Source organism: Schistocerca americana, chromosome X (genome assembly GCF_021461395.2).
Source record: "Schistocerca americana isolate TAMUIC-IGC-003095 chromosome X, iqSchAmer2.1, whole genome shotgun sequence".
NCBI lineage: Eukaryota > Metazoa > Arthropoda > Insecta > Orthoptera > Acrididae > Schistocerca > Schistocerca americana.
In genome coordinates this window covers 147,634,679-147,654,452 of record NC_060130.1, presented here as the reverse complement: position 1 = coordinate 147,654,452, position 19,774 = coordinate 147,634,679, and the positions used below count along the sequence as shown (strand labels likewise).

Sequence of the window (19,774 nt, the reverse complement as noted above, 5' to 3'; positions counted from 1 at the left end):
CGCCCCAACATCGTGCAGCCCGCCTCCAGTGGTGTCGCGACATGCGTGAATGGAGGGACGAATGGAGACGTGTCGTCCTCAGCGATGAGAGTCGCTTCTGCCTTGGTGCCAACGATGGTCGTATGCGTGTTTGGCGCCGTGCAGGTGAGCGCCACAATCAGGACTGCATACGACCGAGGCACACAGGGCCAACACCCGGCATCATGGTGTGGGGAGCGATCTCCTACACTGGCCGTACACCACTGGTGATCGTCGAGGGGACACTGAATAGTGCACGGTACATCCAAACCGTCATCGAACCCATCGTTCTACCATTCCTAGACCGGCAAGGGAACTTGCTGTTCCATCAGGACAATGCACGTCCGCATGTATCCCGTGCCACCCAACGTGCTCTAGAAGGTGTAAGTCAACTACCCTGGCCAGCAAGATCTCCGGATCTGTCCCCCATTGAGCATGTTTGGGACTGGATGAAGCGTCGTCTCACGCGGTCTGCACGTCCAGCACGAACGCTGGTCCAACTGAGGCGCCAGGTGGAAATGGCATGGCAAGCCGTTCCACAGGACTACATCCAGCATCTCTACGATCGTCTCCATGGGAGAATAGCAGCCTGCATTGCTGCGAAAGTTGGATATACACTGTACTAGTGCCGACATTGTGCATGCTCTGTTGCCTGTGTCTATGTGCCTGTGGTTCTGTCAGTGTGATCATGTGATGTATCTGACCCCAGGAATGTGTCAATAAAGTTTCCCCTTCCTGGGACCATGAATTCACAGTGTTCTTATTTCAATTTCCAGGAGTGTATATATAACCTATGTCTTTCAATACATTATGTAATTCCGCAGGTTGAAGTTTACTGAACAATAAAGAACATGCAACTATTTTACGTTTGAAACTTCCTGGCAGATTAAAACTGTGTGCTGGACCGAGACTCGAACTCGGGGCCTTTGCCTTTTGCGGCCAAGTGCTCTACCAACTGAGCTATCCAAGCACGACTCACACCCCGTCATCACAGCCGACTCGATGATTTTGACTATAAGCTGTTCATTACTATGCATAGATTCAAAACATTTAAGAATTCTGGCAACGTCATTCATCCATAAGCATCGCTTCATCAATTCTCTCATTGTTTTCCTCCCAACTGGTCACTAGAGCACAGACTAGAATTTATGTGTGGCTACTTAAGAGAATGAAGCAGCTGTACGAATGCGATCGGCCATTCACGATTGACACAGTGAAGGAGAATTTTACCATGCCTTCCTCTCAGCATATTGGTCTCAAGCCACACAACACCGAGTAATACATAGCATCATAATGATGAAACATTTCGAACAATCTGAATTTACCACTCTTGTGAAATATTTTGAAGACATGTCGCACAAGAATCAGTACCTGTCAAGCCCTTACAGCCGCTCAGAACTCATCCACATTTGCTTAATCAAATTGCCTGAACATTTACGACATATTATTTTGGCAGGACGTTGCAAAGACAACATTGAAGCTTTTCAGCGACTCTTACAACAATTGGAAATCGACACTGATAATCGCGGGACACGAAAACAGGAACACAACAATTACAAGTCACATCTGTCACAATTCCGCGATGAAACAAATAATAACTGAACACGACAAGGCTAATTTACAACGTAAATCGTAACCAAAACAGACACCACCCATATGACAACCGTTGGCAGAGTAGTAATAATTACAGGGAAAGATCACCTCTCTGCGTTAATGACTATCACAGAGACAATCAGAGAAACAGACAATATGGGAACCAAAATAATTATTATCAAGGGAGACAGAATAACTTCAGAGGCAACGGTCCAGCGCGCAGTTACGATTCGGGGAGAAATTCTCCACCACGTGACCGACAAGAAAGAAACTATGGAATCTACCAACATGACGACAGACGATATGATCGTAAAGACAGACATGAATTGCATCATAAAATGGTTCAAATGGCTCTGAGCACTATGGGACTTAACATCTGTGGTCATCAGTCCCCTAGAACTTAGAACTACTTAAACCTAACTAACCTAAGGACATCACACACATCCATGCCCGAGGCAGGATTCGAACCTGCGACCGTAGCAGTCGCGCGGTTCCGGACTGAGCGCCTTAACCGCGAGACCACCGCGGCCGGCAATTGCATCATAACTGGCGGGATTCAAACAAGGCAGGGCCCTCTCGACAAGGTGAATTTGTAGAAGTTAGGTCTCCAAATCCCAATAACGACGCGCGCCAACAAAGAGACAATAGGCAATGACTCATACCGCTGGCAGCCACAAAACGTACTTATGAAACTGACGACGCAGCTGCCGTAGCTAGTAATTACGTAAAAATGGAAGACATTAGAGACATCTTACTCCAGCAACACGACGTAAAACATAACAACATTGCATATCCTGTGAATCACATTACAATAAATGACGTAAAATTTACGGCAGTACTTGACACTGGCAGTCCCATTTCAGTAATTAATGAAACAGCTTTTAGCAAATGCCACAAATCGAACGATTGCCCCCACTTCTTTTACGTAAGATTAAATTACAAGGTGCAATTTTTGGAAAAAGTGTAGATGTACACGAACAAACCAACTTCGAATTCTTTTGTCAAAGCCACAGCTTCTCTATGAACTTTCTTATTGTTCCATTATTGTCGACGGAAATTATATTGTGAGTAGACTTTTTCAATGAATACAAAGCAATCTTAAACTTTCACGATGCTGAAATAAGTTTAGAAAAAGAAGGTAAGTCAATAGCTTTGAAATTTGAAGATTGGCTCTCAAACCATGACGAGGAAATTAATCGCCTTTACCGTCTGTTAGACAACAGTTCGGAATATTCTACAGAACTAGACTCTAACAATCACTCTGCAAGTACTGACAAGAATGATATCGATGGCATATTTGATACTAATGAGTTAATTCAGAATAAAATTCAAACAATTGAGAATTGTAATGACACTGATGGGCAGGACCTTTTTGAGATTTTACAAGCACATTATCCACAGTCATGGATACCATAGTTGTATGTCCATATTTTCCTCTTGTAAAATGCTGGACCAACTGTTAGTTTAGGTGTGGGGAACGTTTGCTGCATATCCATTGCTATTACATGATGCTCTTTCGAATTTTCTTTAGCCAGAGCAGTTAAAGACGCAATCATATTTTGTCCTCTGTCAGCCTTTTTGAGATGCAGTTCATACTGTTGTTTCTTTTCTGTGACTTCTTCTGCACATGATTCTGGGTTATTTATTGCAATTAGAAATCCATCACATTTTGAACAGGTGTCACTTTTTGGTAGTTTGAAGCCTATGTTAAATTCAGATACAAAAATTTCTCTGAATTTACTTTCAGATACTGCATTAACCAGCTTTCCCTAGCAGTATTCTGAGTATTTATCTCGAAATAAGGAAGCAGTTGTGAGATCACAATCCAAATACACTCTATTGGGGCTCTGTTGCCTACTGTAATGACTGTTGTATTTCGGTATGGCGTTGAGAAATTCTCTAACACTTTGTACAGCTTCGTCTTGAAATTTATGTGGGTAGTTTCCATGTTTTCCTGAAAGAAAAAAAAGGATGAGCTTATATCCTCTGACTAATAGAAATATTTGTATAGTACTCAGTTTAAGTACACCCCTAACTTATAGCACAGAGTAACATACAAACCTTTTCCATCTTCTTTTGGCACTACAAATCGCTGCTTCATTTGATGCTGCAAATTCCTCACTCTTCGTGCATGTATCTGTAAGCCATGAACCCTTAGGAAAGCTTCCTTGCAGATCATTACTTGTATTCCGCATACCCTCACATTATAGGAAAATGTAACATCCCTGGATGATACTTTCTTGGAAGTCTTTTTTGGATAGCTTTGAAAGAAATTATGACAAATGTAACAAAATGAAATAAATATAAAAAATATTAAACCATTTTTATTTAAATAGTGAACAAACCTCCACTTTATCGGTTCCATTTTCATACATTTTCATACAGCAGGTAAGTATTCTGGGCATTAAAGTTTCCTATGTCCCAAAACGAATGAAAAATGTTTTCTTCCTCTCCAAGCAGTTTTGTGAAGCATTTATTTAGACAAGTGCAGGGACTTCCTATAGTAGCAGCCTGAACAGTCTTGTGGGTTTCTAAAGACTTATACTGCTGACCAGCATTTCGTCGACGTTTTGCTTTATTTTTCTTCCACTGATCAATATTTCGCCTTCTTTTCCGTGAAGGCTTTGGTTTTTCGGGTGATTCTTAATTTATTCTACTTATTTCAAGCTATAATATGAAGAGCAAAATAGTCTAAGAATTTCCATGAGATATAGTCATAAGCCACATTCATGAGAAAATATTTTTTACACATCTTTTACCTTTGAAACTACATTATTGCACCATTAAGTAGTAGTATAAATGTGCCCATCAAGTTTCATCATTAACACACAGGATGGCTGTCAAATGCGTTGGCAATGTTGAGAGAAACAAAGTCACAAGCCACAGGAAATTAATCACCAGAAGTAAACCATTTTATGTACTTACCGAAACATCATCTGAGCTGGAACTGCTGGTCGATGGATGCCAAGATTCATCACTGTCAGGATCCAAAGGGTCAAGCTCTTCACTTCCACTACTGTCTGTGTCAAATATGCGTTGAAGACCCGAAGACGCTTCAGACGTCCGTGACCCACCTGCCATTTTGCCGTGGCTTGTGACTATGTATCTTCTGAAACTACCACCAGATGGCACAGCATAGAACTGCACTCCATCATAGCCTGCCATCTGTTGCAGTAACATGGAACTTTTTCAACACATTGTGAAGAAGACATTGTTAAGAATGCCGCAACATGAAAAACTCAACTTCGTGACAGTTGTGGCTTATGACTATACCTCTCCGAGCCCTTCATATTTGTTTCTTTCACTCCCTTACGTAAAGCCACTGGACAGTCTGTATCCGACGCTTTTGCTAAAAATTTCTTACGTGAAGTTGGACACGTTAGTAAAGTCATTTCAGATAACGGACCGCAATTCAGATCTGGTGTTTGCTCACGCATGCTTCGGAACCATAAAATCAAACCTGTTTTTATTTCATTGTACTCACCACATCGTAACCCGTCTGAACGGGTTATGAAAGAAATCAATAAGCTTTGCAGACTTGATTGTCACAGAAAGCATCAGCATTGGGACAGATATTTACACTTATTTCAAAACGTGCTGAATGAAATGCCTCACGACTCTACTGCTTTACCACCTATTCTTGTACTGAAGAATGAAGAACCACCGAACAGAATCAGAGAGCTTGTACCTTTTCAGAATACACGTAAACTTCGACAAAAAGACATAATTGATTTGGCTATTAAAAATATAAATTCTGCAGCAGACAAAAGGAGAAAACTACATGGTAAAGCAAATGCAAAGAAATTATATATTGGTCAGAAAGTTCTCATTAAAGCTGATTCATTGTTACATAAGAAGAAACACTTGAATCACAAATTCTTTCTGATTTACAATGGACCTTACAGAATCCGACGTATACCACATGATAATTGCATTGAAGTTGAAACTCTGCGTACTAGGAAGAGTAAAGGTTTACACCACGTTTCACATGTAAAATCGTATATTGAAAGATAATCTGCTTTTTAACTTTGTCTTTGCCATAAAATTTTTCACTTCACGCTACTAGTACAATTTGTCACACTGAGAAACTGTTAACATGTAACAATGTTTTGAAGTTAACTATCCCGTCTAGAACCTAGGGAACATATTTAGACGGTATTTACGAGTGCATTTATATAATGAACAGACGACGCAGTGTTATTGTGTGCGTACATTCTTGCTTGTTAGTTGCACGATTACGTAACGACTATAAGTTTTACATACTTAGAACATATACAGGTACTGCTAATGAGATTTTAATGCAACATTTTGGTTTAGTTGAAAATGCATTCTTTATTTGAAGTACTTTCTGTGGGATTAAAGATGACTTAGCATTTGGTTTCTTTGACAGCTACACGATTATATCACGATGCTACTAATGTGTGACACAATTTACATTGTTGCTTTTGCAGTGTATCTATTTTTCTGATTCTTCTGGAAAGTAAAACATGTTTTAGTAGTAACATTTGTGGTATAGCTACAATGTGACAGCCTTTTTCGTAGCACAACAATGCGTTACAGTATAGTATCATGGTAGTGTATGTAATAACTACGATATCTATAGGCATAGCATTTCACTTTTGTTTATCATGAGGTAAGGACATTGACTTCTGCAGAACTTAGTTTTCGGAGTACGATAACTACGACACTTCCACAGAATTATCTTATAGCAAGACGCACATTTAGCGCTAAAGGACACGTATCTGAGTGACTAATTTTGTACTTAAAACATTTATTTTTAAAGATTTTTGAATTACAATGATACAAAGGTTTTCCCTGATACATTTCAATCCATTGCTGTAATCTGTACCACCTGTGGGTATAATTACATGAATCCTCAGGGGGGTACATGCTTACTTTGTGTACCATGTGTTTGGCAAGCACAAGGAGCCCTAGCTAATATAGTATTTGCTTATACAACTTTACACATCGGTACCATATTTCTCTAACACAGAATTACACAGATATCTGATTATTTAACAGAGAAACAAACATTTGTTTTACTACATCAGTGACTCATGTTTACACAATTGCATGGTTGGATAACTTTACACTTATGCAACTGTATTTTGTTTGTACTTTGTGAACAGTTCATATTTTTTTCGGAACCATTGTGATACTATGAGAGCTTTGAATGATATATTTGGTATGGGATCACGATTTTTAAAGTACGATTGAAGTAGATGACACTATTGAAATGAGCGGAGAATTTTTTTAGGTTTTCAAATTATTGCAGAAAGCTACGACGTTTTTGAGATTTGGCTGAGGTTTTATGATGTTATTATTACAATGAAAATGTGTATTATTTTGTTGAGGTATATTTATGATGAATAAGCTGATGCTATATGAGGAATTTGATTATGCCACATATTTATTATGATGAAATATTGAAGAAGTGCGACGAATTTGTATATTTGTAATAGGGTAAGGAATAATGAGTAGTGGTTAGGGACTCTCATTTGTGGAAATGGATGTTGGAAACCAAGAATCGTACTTATGAAGTTAGTTATGAAATGTGTGTAAATGCGTGAATGTATCACAATGCTGGCGAAATTTTTGGACACTGTTATATTTATAGGATTTTGTTTCTACACATTTGTAACGCAAATTCTCAACCTGTGAAATTTTTTTATATGAGACTGCCACTGTAGCGGAAGCTGCTGTCGTAAATATTTCGGTAAGAAAGGTAAGTGACCTTGACGTAATGCGTTTTGGGCACCCAGCTGAGAGATAGTCGTGTGACAAAAGAAAGCCATTAGATGGAGAAAAAAAAAGAGGCCATTACCCTCGCTATTGACATTCCTTTGAAGAAAGCATCGCAAATACGACACGCTCATTACTTGGAAAGATACTTACATCTGAACACCTGATTATGACAAGCGTCTTTCTACGAGAGTTGAGAGAATTTCTACTAACTTACGAAATGTCACATGACTATTGATTGATATTTTTATGCTTCGCTTTAGATAGTTGCTTACTTCATTTGATATCTGTTTTCCAGCTGTGTTACAGCATTGGTTTTATAAAATAAAATTAAATGCATTTGCTAATGTGAAAACTTTCTGTCAACAGATCTATTCAAATGGTTCAAATGGCTCTGAGCACTATGAGACTTAACTACTTTGGTCATCAGTCCCCTAGAACTTAGAACTACTTAAACCTAACTAACCTAAGGACATCACACACATCCATGCCCGAGGCAGGATTCGAACCTGCGACCGTAGCAGTCGCGCAACAGATCTATTAAATAATAATTTTATGATCCACGTTCTTTGAAAAAGGAGCACTTGGAAAGGAAAGAATAATAAGAAGGGATTAATAACAGTTACTGCCTACATAATTTTCATTTCAACTACTTGATAAATTTTTGGTAGAATAACTTCTTGTGGTGCGCCACTTTATTGACATAGATGTTAAGATGTGAATAGACATTTCCCTTTTCTGCATTGTAGTCTTTAGTGTAATATTTCTTCTGCTTGAGCTCTGTCATGTTTAGGTATAAGTTATAGCATTTTCTGCTGCTGTTTACCAGGCATAGTGTTACTGAATTTGACTTTGTATTACTCTGTTAAGCCAGTTTTACTATTGATTTATTTTTCTTGTTTGCTGCACAGTGCCTTATATTAGTTGTAACATTGCAATTGCTTTGCTAATTTAGATTTCCTGCTGCTTGCTTTGCCAATTTGCATTTTTTTTCATTGCTGTTTGTGTTAATTGTTTGTGCTGCTGCATTGCCCCATCCCTTAGTTTAGCATCTGAGCTCAGTAGATTTAAGTTAGCTTAAGATGGGGTAGGCTATATAAGAGAACGAGTTGTGATGAAGTGGAAGAAATGCATTGAGAAGCTATAAGAAAATGGTTTGGTCAGAAAAGTATTTCGAAAGAGGATATGAACAAAAAAGTAGGGTTTAGAAAGAACAGGTTTCAGTAGGATTTTCTTGGATATAAATGATGAGGTAAGATAATGGAAAATAGATAACGAGGTAAGAAATATGTGAACATACAAATACAGAAAGCATGCTTGGATAGGATTTTTTTGGTGGAAACAAATGTTGAAATAAGACGAAAGATCTATGAAATGAAGTTTTGGGTTGGACTGCAGTACCAAATGTTACACTGAAATCAAACCCTGCACTTTCCTCTCGTGTTATTCTGCTATGTGTTTGTGTACACTTGTTTGTTTGTGTTTTTCCTGTCTTTATAAGTTTATCTGATACGACTTACGTTGTAGATTTTTCTAATAGTCAGCTACATTCACTATGATGAGGAATACTGTTATCCTCAAATATAATTTGCATTTATAATATGTTATTTACTTTGTAAAGATGTTTAGACATTATTTACTCTGTTTTGTTTTTATGCTCACATATGAAGTTGATGTTTCGAAAGTTATTCTGACCTTTTATGTATTTACTTATGTCATAATTCCTGTAACACTGATGTATATGTTATTTCGATTCTTTTGTAAACCCCATATAACCACAAATGTTATCTGTATTGTTATGTTCTCTAATGATGTATTTTGTACATTTGTTATTGTATAATCATGTTATAAAATTTATAATTGTATAGATACCAGTTCTTCAAATTTTCATTTCACTGCACACAGCCGGCCGTGGTGGCCGTGCGGTTCTAGGCGCATCAGAGCCATTTGAACCATTTGAACCACTGCACACATTTCTGTTGGTCATAGCATATGCACAATATGTGAAAAAAAGGACTGTTAGTGCTTGCACGTGAGTTAATAATTCAGCAAGGGATTGGTTAACAGCATTGCTGGTTCTAAGGACGTTTCTAAAAGAAATTTTTTTTTGTGAGTGCACAAGTGGTGGTTCATGGACTTGCTGTATTGTCCGCAAGACTCTTCGATGGTGATTGCGCACCTGCGCAGTGGCAACAGATGGCTGCTGGTCGTCTCTACAATGTCTGTAGTGGGTCTGCGCCTTTGATGGCCCACCAATACCATTATTTCTACAAGGACTGCAGTGGGTATGCACCTCTAGTGGCCCACCAATACCATAATCTCTACCAGGACTACAGTGGGTCTGCTCTGTGACGACCTACCTACCAATATTCTTCAAAATGTCGACTGACTCTGAAGTGGGTTTGCTCTGTTCTGGCCCATTACCTGTCTGCATGTCAAGAGTCAGCACTGTCTTTCCATTGGAAGGACAACAACACTACTTCTTCAAGATTGCATGGAAATCCGCTACTTCCGTGTGCATTTTCTTTTACTGCTCAGACTTTGAGAAAAAAAAAGCACTGCAATTTTACTGTGATGAATGATTAGGACTGTCTTTATGGACTGTGATAAAATTTTAGCTTTTGACCAACATTGTATCAATAAGTGTGTTCATTTGATTTCTTTGTTATTATAATCATGAAAAATTTGTTTCAAATCTGTATTGGCCACTGCCCAAAACAATTTGTAAAATTTTTTGTGGGGAGCATGGGGGCTATGTGAGTAGGCTGTTTAGGTTTTCTTATTGGTAACGCCACGTAGTGCTCTGTATGAAAATCACTGGCTGTGCTGTGTGCAGTCTGTGGCTAGTTTGCATTGTTGTCTGCCATTGTAGTGTTGGGCAGCTGGATGTTAACAGCGCGTAGCGTTGCGCAGTTGGAGGTGAGCCGCCAGCAGTGGTGGATGTGGGGAAGTGAGATGGCGGAATTTTGAGAACGGATGATCTGGACGTGTGTCCATCAGAAACAGTACGTTTGTAAGAATGGATGTCATGAACTTCTATATATATTATGACTTTTGAACACTATTAAGGTAAATACATTGTTTGTTCTCTATTAAAATCTTTCATTTGCTAAGTGTGCCTATCAGTAGTTAGTGCCTTCAGTAGTTTGAATCTTTTATTTAGCTGGCAGTAGTGGCGCTCGCTGTATTGCAGTAGTTCGAGTAACGAAGATTTTTGTGAGGTAAGTGATTTGTGAAAGGTATAGGTTAATGTTAGTCAGGGCCATTCCTTTGTAGGGATTATTGAAAATCAGATTCCGTTGCGCAAAAAATATTGTGTGTCAATTTAAACACAGTCATGTATAATTTTTCTAAGGGGACGTTTCACAATGTGATGTAGTACCACATTCTCACCAGAGTCGTAAAAATTGTGCAATGGAGCAAGCACAACTTGACAACCCATGAACCTTCTTTTTCTTAAGTTTCTTTCTCTAGTGGTTTTTGTAATGTATGTTATATCTTGTATGTGTTTGTGTTTTTCACTGCAATTCTTATGTAATTGTTAGAGAAGGCCACACTAATTATTATATTGGTCTCTAGAAAAATTTTCAAATGTATGTGAAATCTTATGGGAGTTAACTGCTAAGGTCATGTCCATAAGCTTACACACTACTTAAGCTAAATTATCCTAAAGACAAACACACACACCCATGCCCGAGGGAAGACCCGAACCCCCGCCGGTACCAGCCACACAGAGAATGACTGCAGCGCCCCAGACCGCGCGGCCAATCCCGCGCGGCTGTTCTCTACACCATGTTTTTCTTTTGTATTCTGTATATACTGTTGTGTGTATACAAACAGTGTGCCTGGAGTCCCCGTAAACTGAAACAAATACCACCACTGTCATTGTGAATGGACCATGAGTTCAGGGAACATTTTGTAAAGGTTATTCTTGCTGCAGGGAGACAGAATGAATCAGGGGTCGTAATTAAATTCTGAAGGCTCACAAAGAGATTGTTAACTTGATTAGTATGATATGTGATAGAGTTCAAGTTAATTTGATCATTGGAATTGCTGTAACATCTTGGACACTTAACTGCAGAGCATTCCAGCTCTGATTGAAGAAAAAAATAAACTGTTCCATATTTCGCTCACATGGACAGGCCATACTTAAAGTGCGAATGTCTGTGTAAATCTGTGTCTGGAAGGGGCTCGCTGGGTATAGATGTGTGATGTGAGTGTTCGATTCCCAAATTAAGAAAGTGAAGTTGGCTATGTCATAATCAGTCCTCCCTCTATGAGCTGCATCATTTGTTGCAGTAATTTATATAGTGTGCGGCGTGTTGGGTCAGTTAGTGAGTTGGGCGATCGACTCATTTCCTTGCTCCTATGTGAACCAACCACTTACCAATTACAATCTGAAATAGCGTAGGGGCTATGAGAGGTGGCATACCTTTCCGATGGGCATAGTGACCTGTCCCCTCTCATAGTTACATCTTACTCTTAGTAATTTGATTTGGGGAAGTAAAGCCGAGAATGGTCATTACAAGGCCAGTATTCACAACTCGGAAGATATGAATGTTTCCCCTCTAATTGCATGCGGTGAAGAGTTGCTATTTCTTCCCATGCTGGGTCTCTCGTCGCCTGTGCGGTCCGGGAAGACAGAAGTGTTCTGCTGGGAATGAAAGTCTTATGCCAGCTGGTGTGAGGGACTAGAGTGGAGGCTACCCAGACGCCGACATTGTCATATGAGCGGGATGACACGTCCATGGAGGGTCTGAAGGAGCGCCTGGGGTGAGATATTCCGTTAGCTTGCAGAAAGTTGGTAAACACAACCTCTGGCGGGCTATGAGCAAGACGTGGGACCGACTTGAGTTCCCAGGCAGTCTTGGCGGGAAAATTCCCGCGTTTTCTGTAAACGAATAACTGTGATTTGCTTGCTCAGGGAACAGCTCCGTGACGTAGCAAAATCGGCGCAGAAATTGGCGCGAAGTATCTCCATTGCTGGAATAGTAGTGCTTCGGCGATAGAGTGGAATTTTCCACCGGTTATCAAGTTGCTGATTGGCACTTTTAACCACGGCCACTGTGGTAGGATTGGTAATGTTCTGGTTCAGCTTGTATGGGTGTTGTTGGGAGAGTCTAGTCACGCCTTTCGGTCTGAGTAGGTTACAACACTGAGCACCCGCTGCTCTGGACAGCCCGCCTTCCGTTCTCTGTTTACCATACTTTAGTTTAATAGTACCTGTTTGACGACGATGCTGAAGTTTCTACTTGAGTGCAGTTGGCAAATGAGCGTTCTGCATACAAACGGCCTATGTTGTCCGTCTTGAGCAGTTCTGGCTAAAGTTGACTGTATCAGACTTACTGTGTTATTTGGGGGGATTAAAATCAATCACTGTACAGTGAGTGATTGTGGGGCGAGCTTTCTTCGTCTCTCTCAGAGGAGCATTTGAACTGCTAGTTAGTCTTTAGTCTGGAACAACCAGGCCTGGATAATTTGTATCTGGGTATACTCGCGACATTATCATCACCACGACGGGGCGTTGAAGCAACCAGCCATTGCCTCCGGTACGTCAGATCGTGTTTTTGCAGTAAAGAAGACAGCCTGGTAATTTATGCCCACGGCACGGCAGATTAGGGAATTTTGCTATGTGGTAATGAGAGCTCATCAGAACGTCCCTGTTTCCTTTCTTTCTATTTTGGTTCTGTCTTGGGTTGTCATTGTCTGAGTTCTCACTATTGTTGTAGCGCAATTAATGTTGGGTTTGCTGGGTGATTTTTCTTAAGATTTGAGTTGCAAGTAATTGGCTCCACATACCACTTGTTCATAAATGTTAAATCTAGTTTATGGACAATTTCACCTTCACAGCCATTATCTGTATATCAAATTGTCGTATTGAGATCGTTTCATGTGTTCTTCCGTTTTGAATTTAGTCATAATAAATACAGTTCTTATTTTGAACAGAACTTTCATTCTACAGTTAGGCAGAGCAACCCTTTCCTCTGTCTCGACATTAATTAAACTTTCGATTGTAAAATCAATTTTCATCGAATTCAAATTTTTGCAGTTGCCAAATTCTTCTCTACCCCAGCTGCAGGATCGATTACAGTCAGTTCGTGTTTCTTTTTATCCATGTACAACAGCAAAAGTTGGAGTTAGAAAAGGGGAGGGGGGCTTAGGACATCTTTTCCGTATGCAAATTCCAACCGAATTTAGTGTTAAACACACTGCTAGCCCCCGCACCGCACAAGTTCATGAGGGAGAAGGCGACGAAGAGAATCAAAAGGGAGCAGGGAAATCGGACGAAGACTTACGAGATCAGGGACTGAGTCCTCGTGAGAATGCCGAAAAGAAAAGAATAGCAAAGTTCTTCTACCTGTATGTGCGCCTATACTTGGTTCGATGGGTAATAACACCCAATTCCTACACAACATATGAAGGTGAGCGCGAAGTTGGAATTTTTAACGCCCTCAGCCTGAGAGCGTACGTGACTCAATAGAGTATTGTACAGCAGTAGTGGTGTAGAAAATAGCAGATGTCTGTTGACAGCGTGGAGTTTCTTGTGAACAGACTTCATGTTGTTATAATTAACATGAAGTTCCTGTGCTCAGATAGTCATTTTTGAGTGTGTGTGGACTGTGAGCCACTTGGTGTAGATATGCAGAGATGATATGACGGTTGCATGTGTGTGTGCGTGGGTTCCGTGCGCCGTCGCGACGCGCAGCGCAAGGCTGAGAGGAGCCACTCGCATTTGACAGAATGATACTTCCCACAGCGCGGGATTCTCATGCAGCTGACGCAAGCGCATTGCCATATCCTTGTTATTCAATTTTTGTTTATTTATTCGTTGTATGTACAAATCAAAAGGCTCTGAGCACTATGGGACTTAACATCTGAGGTCATAAGTCCTCTAGAACTTAGAACTACTTAAACCAACTAACCTAAGGACATCACACACATCCATGCCCGAGGCAGGATTCGAACCTGCGACCGTAGTGGTCCCACGGTTCCAGAATGAAGCGTCTAGAACCGCTCGGCCACACCGGCCGGCTTTTTTGTATGTATTTAATTGCAGTGCGATGGATAAATGTTTTATTGTATTACCATGCGAGGCTTTCAGTGTAATGACTCTAGCGTGAGAGGTGAAAACCAGACACGCACCAGTATTTGATGTCGTTTCTGTTGCAGCATACAGGGGCATCCTATAAGTACTTTGCAGTTGGTAGAGAAGACAGTTTACCTTTGCAAAGCAGTGCATGAAACGTTAATCGAAGCACGTTAGGATGAGTTTGCATGTTAAAATTGAAGGGTTAGGTAAAATATCGCTAGTGTACAAAGTAACGTACACAAAACATTTGCCGGCCGAAGTGGCCGTGCGGTTAAAGGCGCTGCAGTCTGGAACCGCAAGACCGCTACAGTCGCAGGTTCGAATCCTGCCTCGGGCATGGATGTTTTTGATGTCCTTAGGTTAGTTAGGTGTAACTAGTTCTAAGTTCTAGGGGACTAATGACCTCAGCAGTTGAGTCCCATAGTGCTCAGAGCCATTTGAACCATTTTTGAACAAAACATTTGTTTTCAGATTGTGGCCATTCGAGATCGTTTCCACGGCTAGCACAGGTGACACTATTGAATCTAGTTTAAAAAATTACATGCTTAAGTTAAGGCAATAGAAAGTTAAGTACAGGAACAATATTTTTTTCTTGATATTCGAGTCCATGCACGTGTCTCGCATAGCTGACACTATGCAACATAATTAATGAGAAGGAGGCCTCCCAAAGACCAGTGATGAGTACTTTACACATATTGATTGTGGGTTCTGTGGAAGAAGAAAAGGTACAAATCTTACTTTTGTACATATTATAAGGTAACAAAACATGTGCATGGTTGACGAAAACGTGAAGGTGCTACCTGTCCCATCCTATCTATCGTATCCTTATTAGTTCAACACAGTGTGTCATCGGAAAATTTATTGTTTTGTGTAACCAGACGATTCAATTGACATCTATTCTGTATCGATTTTATAGAACTCTTCGATGAACAATGCCACTTAAGGTGAACTCTTATGTCACTTGCCCTTATTCTGTCTTACGTATTTTCCATGTTGCCATTTTTGTTCAAAAATGGTTCAAATGGCTCTGAGCACTATGGGACTTAACATCTGAGGTCATCAGTCCCCTAGAACTTAGAACTAATTAAACCTAACTAACCTAAGGACATCACACACATCCATGCCCGAGGCAGGATTCGAACCTGCGACCGTAGCAGTCGCGTGGTTCCGGACTGAGCGCCTAGAACCGCTAGACCACCGCGGCCGGCTGTTGTTTTTGGGGGAGGAGACCAGACAGAGAGGCCATCGGTCTCATCGGATTAGGGAAGGACGGAGAAGAAAGTCGGCCGTGCCCTTTCAAAGGAACCATCCCGGCATTTGCCTGGAGCGATTTAGGGAAGTCACGGAAGACTTAAATCAGGATGGCCGGACGCGGGATTGAACCGTCGTCCTCCCGAATGCGAGTCCAGTGTGCTAACCACTGCGCCACCGCGCTCGGTGTAGATTACTTGTTTTGATCTTCATATATTTGCGCATTTCTTGTGTAATGTACATATGTGATGGTATCATCACGTTCATTGGGTTCAATGTTATTTGTGTTCCTCATGTAATGTTTACTTGTCTTGATCCTCATTTATGTGTGCATGTCTTGTCTTGTGTACATATGCGATGTTATCGTCAAGTTCAGTGCAACAGTGTTCTTCATGAACAGTTTATTCGTAAGGAAATTTATTTATCTGTAAATGTCTTGTACCTCATTACTGAGGGCACCCATATATGTAAATGGTCATCTGGGTTTGACACACTAGGGCACGACTGAAAACATAATATGCCACAGTATCCCACATCAGTGAATGAAGTGTGTGTTTGTTTCTTTTTTTTAAGTCTGTCTGCGGCAGATGATGTGAACACAAATGTGCCACTTTGCCATGACTTTCAACCTTCTGTGTCAGAAGCTCAATAATCATGACAAGGAACTGTGTAAAACCGCAGCCACTTTCGCCAAGTCGCCGCGAGCAGCCGTGGAGGAGGAAGGGCCCGGACTCCCTGGGGCGAGCCCCCGGGTGCAGTAATTCTGCAAGCACACAGCGGGGAACCTGGCCGACGTCCTCGCCTCGCTCAAGAAGAAACACGATGCGCAGCGCCCGTCTGAGAACGAGAAGCGTGCCGAGAGCTGATGGACACTTGCAGCCATTAGGACGAAATGCCAATAATTTTCTTGTGCAGGCATCTGAGTTCTTCTGGCTTTGTGGCAGTCATTTTACCTGCCTTAGTAAACAGGGATGTACCGATAATTCCAGCACCTCACGGGCACATGGAGGAGCGTGCAAAAAGCGGGGGTAATCGGCACAGGGAGGTGTGTGAAAGATGTCTTAAGAAGATGTGTCATTCGACAGTGAGGACATTCCTTGTATATAACGGACACTAGCAGATTTTGAGACGGAGCCCAAACATGAGTCTGTCCAGGGCTCAGGCAGAGAGAGCGGTTATAAAGAAGTGTTGTGTAGCTGCTCTCCCAACAGCATCGGTATACAAGAAAACGTATTAAGAATGTGAAATAGTGAGAAAGATGCCAATTCACGAGACACACGCCAGCCCACGCCACATAGAAAATTTCCAGCCTGCGCGTAGAGGTTCAAATGGTTCAAATGGCTCTGAGCACTATGGGACTTAACACTTTAGGTCATCAATCCCCTAGAACTTAAAACTACTTAAACCTAATCAAGCGAAGGACATCACACACATCCATGCCCGAGGCAGGGTTCGAACCTGCGACCGTAGCTATCACGCAGTTCCGGACTGAAGCGCCTAGAACCGCACGGCCAGCGCGGCCGGCTGCACTTATAGGCGTGGCAATGAAACGGCGAGCTGTGATTGGGTTATATTGAAAATTTCGTCCGCCAATGACAACGCCGAAAGGAATAATGTTTCGAAGAGGAGTTGAGCTGAGAGGTGGATGAGAAGCGAAAACGGGGCAGTCTTGGAGATACCACGGAACTGAGAGGAGGACATGGGCGCCCTTCCGCCCAGTGCGAACATCCGCCTTCCGACGCCGTGATATCACAACTTCGGCTACGCTACCGACAACGGGCAGACAACGCTACAAAGCCACTACAGCTGATGAGGGCAGCCAACCCGTGCAGAACAGCTCCGACGCGACGCGCCACACATACACGGCGCCTGCCGCCGACAGCAGTATACGCCGAGCGATATTGAATAATGGTGAGGCGATTCGTCTCCTCCTCCTTCCCCTTAATAACTGAGTCGTGTCCCGCCAAGTCAGATCGGCCCTGAGATTTATATTTTTGTTTTGTTTTGTTTAAACAGCACAAAAAAATACATTTCTTTCATGTTTTGATCATATAAGCAATCTTTTACATTCTTTCATGAACCCCTTAATTACGAACCATTTGTGATTGATTTCATTTAGTTTCTCGAGTTCACCTCATTTTTGGCGCGCAGCGTGGTGCGACATGACTGGTAAGTTCATGGTTTCTGATGTCACAAAATAATTTCTCGAATCCACTACAGTGTGGAAACATTATATGGGACAAATATTGACTCAGGATGAAAGGATGCGAATTTCATTCGCTGAGACATGTATCTGTGTACAGAAGTGTATACATGAAAAAAATAGCTCTTCACGCTGAATGTGCAAATAAGAGTTTTTAAGATTTATTATACACAACTGATCCATTCGTAACAAATGTTTATGTTTCAGCTTGTCCTCAGGCGGAAAAATTCTATATGCGAGGAAGGCGAGGCTGTAGTTAAAACGATGAAGCTGTCTTTGAAATTCTGCGCAATACAGTGTTTCTGACTGCTGGGTCAAACACTGTCATGCTTGTCTGAACACTTTCACGACTACATTTTTGAACTCTCACTGATCAAAAGAATTTTGCGGGATAAAAATCACTTACTATGTCATATTACGAGATAGATAAAAGTCGTCGACAGATGATTTTAAATGACGACTAATACATTTTAAATAACATTTAGTACATTCGGCGAATGTTAATGTGTCAGACGTCATACTACTTATTTTCTAAGTAAAAGGAAAACAGTTCAAAATACAAACAAATTTGATAAATATGCTGCTACAATGCACTATTAGCCAATTTCTCTGTTAATTCCACAAGGGTTCGTAAGTAAAATTTGTGAAAATGTGGGGAAAAAAGTACGTTCCCTTTAAGAACGTGGTGCCTGAAGTTGTCAAGAACGATTGGTATCTTGATAATAACCGTGATGTCGGTTACATTGCGTGAAATCACGAGTGCGGCGGCCACAGTAGCGTAGGAGAAGCGCGGGCGCTACTCACGGCAGGCAGGTAGCGGCCGTCGCAGCGCGGGTGGCTGTCCAGCCCCTGGCCGACGCAGACCCACGGCTACGCTTGCGGCTACGAGGGACGCCGTCCGAAGACTGAGCGTAATTGCAATGCGCAGCTGCCTACCTTGCAGGCGAGCACAGCGCGCATGCGTCGCTGACTGGAGACGCGCGCCTAATCCACACTACACACAGCGCCTCGCTGCTCACAGCGGGGAAGGCAGGCGACGGCGGCGCTGGGCTGCGCGTCCACACGGAAGCCAGCGGGTGCCGAATACTGTCAAGTGAGCCGCGGTAATCTACTCACTTACGACGGTCTCTTTAAAGGAGCTCTCACACGCTCAGTGTTTATTGTCCAATAATATCGACCGATTGATCGGTATCGACGGTTTGCACAATTTACTGAAGGAGAGTACAGAGCTTTAAGAAGGTTGACGCTTGCGCAATATATTACGCAGCATATTGTCCAGTGTAATGGTAGTATTGTGCAATTAAAGGCAGTTCCTGCCGAGACCGAGGAAAATTCAGTTCGCTCCAAAAGAACTTCCACAAAAAAAAAAAAAGTTAATGAGAATAAATCAGGGAGTGTGCTGGAGGATGTCTATTAACCATCGCAATACCAACGCATTTGCCATGGGAGGTTGGGGGGTACTTCGTGCCCTGCGTAAAAAAGAAATAAAAGTAAAGAAATATTCGTAAATTGTTGTTATACTAAAATCTTACATTTTAGAGAGATTCTGATGTGTGAGTAGAGTCCAAAACCTGAAAAGTCTTGTAGCACAGTCTTTCAGCAAGATGTAATAGCAAGATGTAATAGCAAGATGTAATAGCAATGGGGCGGCTGTACGACCACGAAAAAATAAAAATTTAGACATTGCGGTTTTCATTAACTGTTGCTTACATTTACACATAACATACTTTTAAAAGAGATATTGATGTGTAAGGTCATGAATGTCGAGGTACTGAATATTACATTCACTGGGAAAGTGACATCTACTAAGAAGACAAAGATTTCGGTTAAGCATAACCGAAAAAAATTTAAAAAAATTATATAGCCTGGTAGCAGAA

The 19,774-nt window shown here is 41.4% G+C and overlaps 1 protein-coding gene across 1 annotated transcript in view; it reads right to left on the bottom strand.

Annotated features, from left to right (window-relative positions):
• The window catches only part of LOC124555871 (Down syndrome cell adhesion molecule-like protein Dscam2), a 606,714-nt gene extending 587,930 nt beyond the window's left edge, over positions 1-18,784 (bottom strand). The window contains exon 1 of the mRNA XM_047129934.1: positions 18,702-18,784. The gene's annotated coding sequence lies outside the window, so the exon portion shown is untranslated. The remainder of the gene's footprint in view (positions 1-18,701) is intronic.
• Between the last annotated feature and the right edge of the window lie 990 nt (positions 18,785-19,774).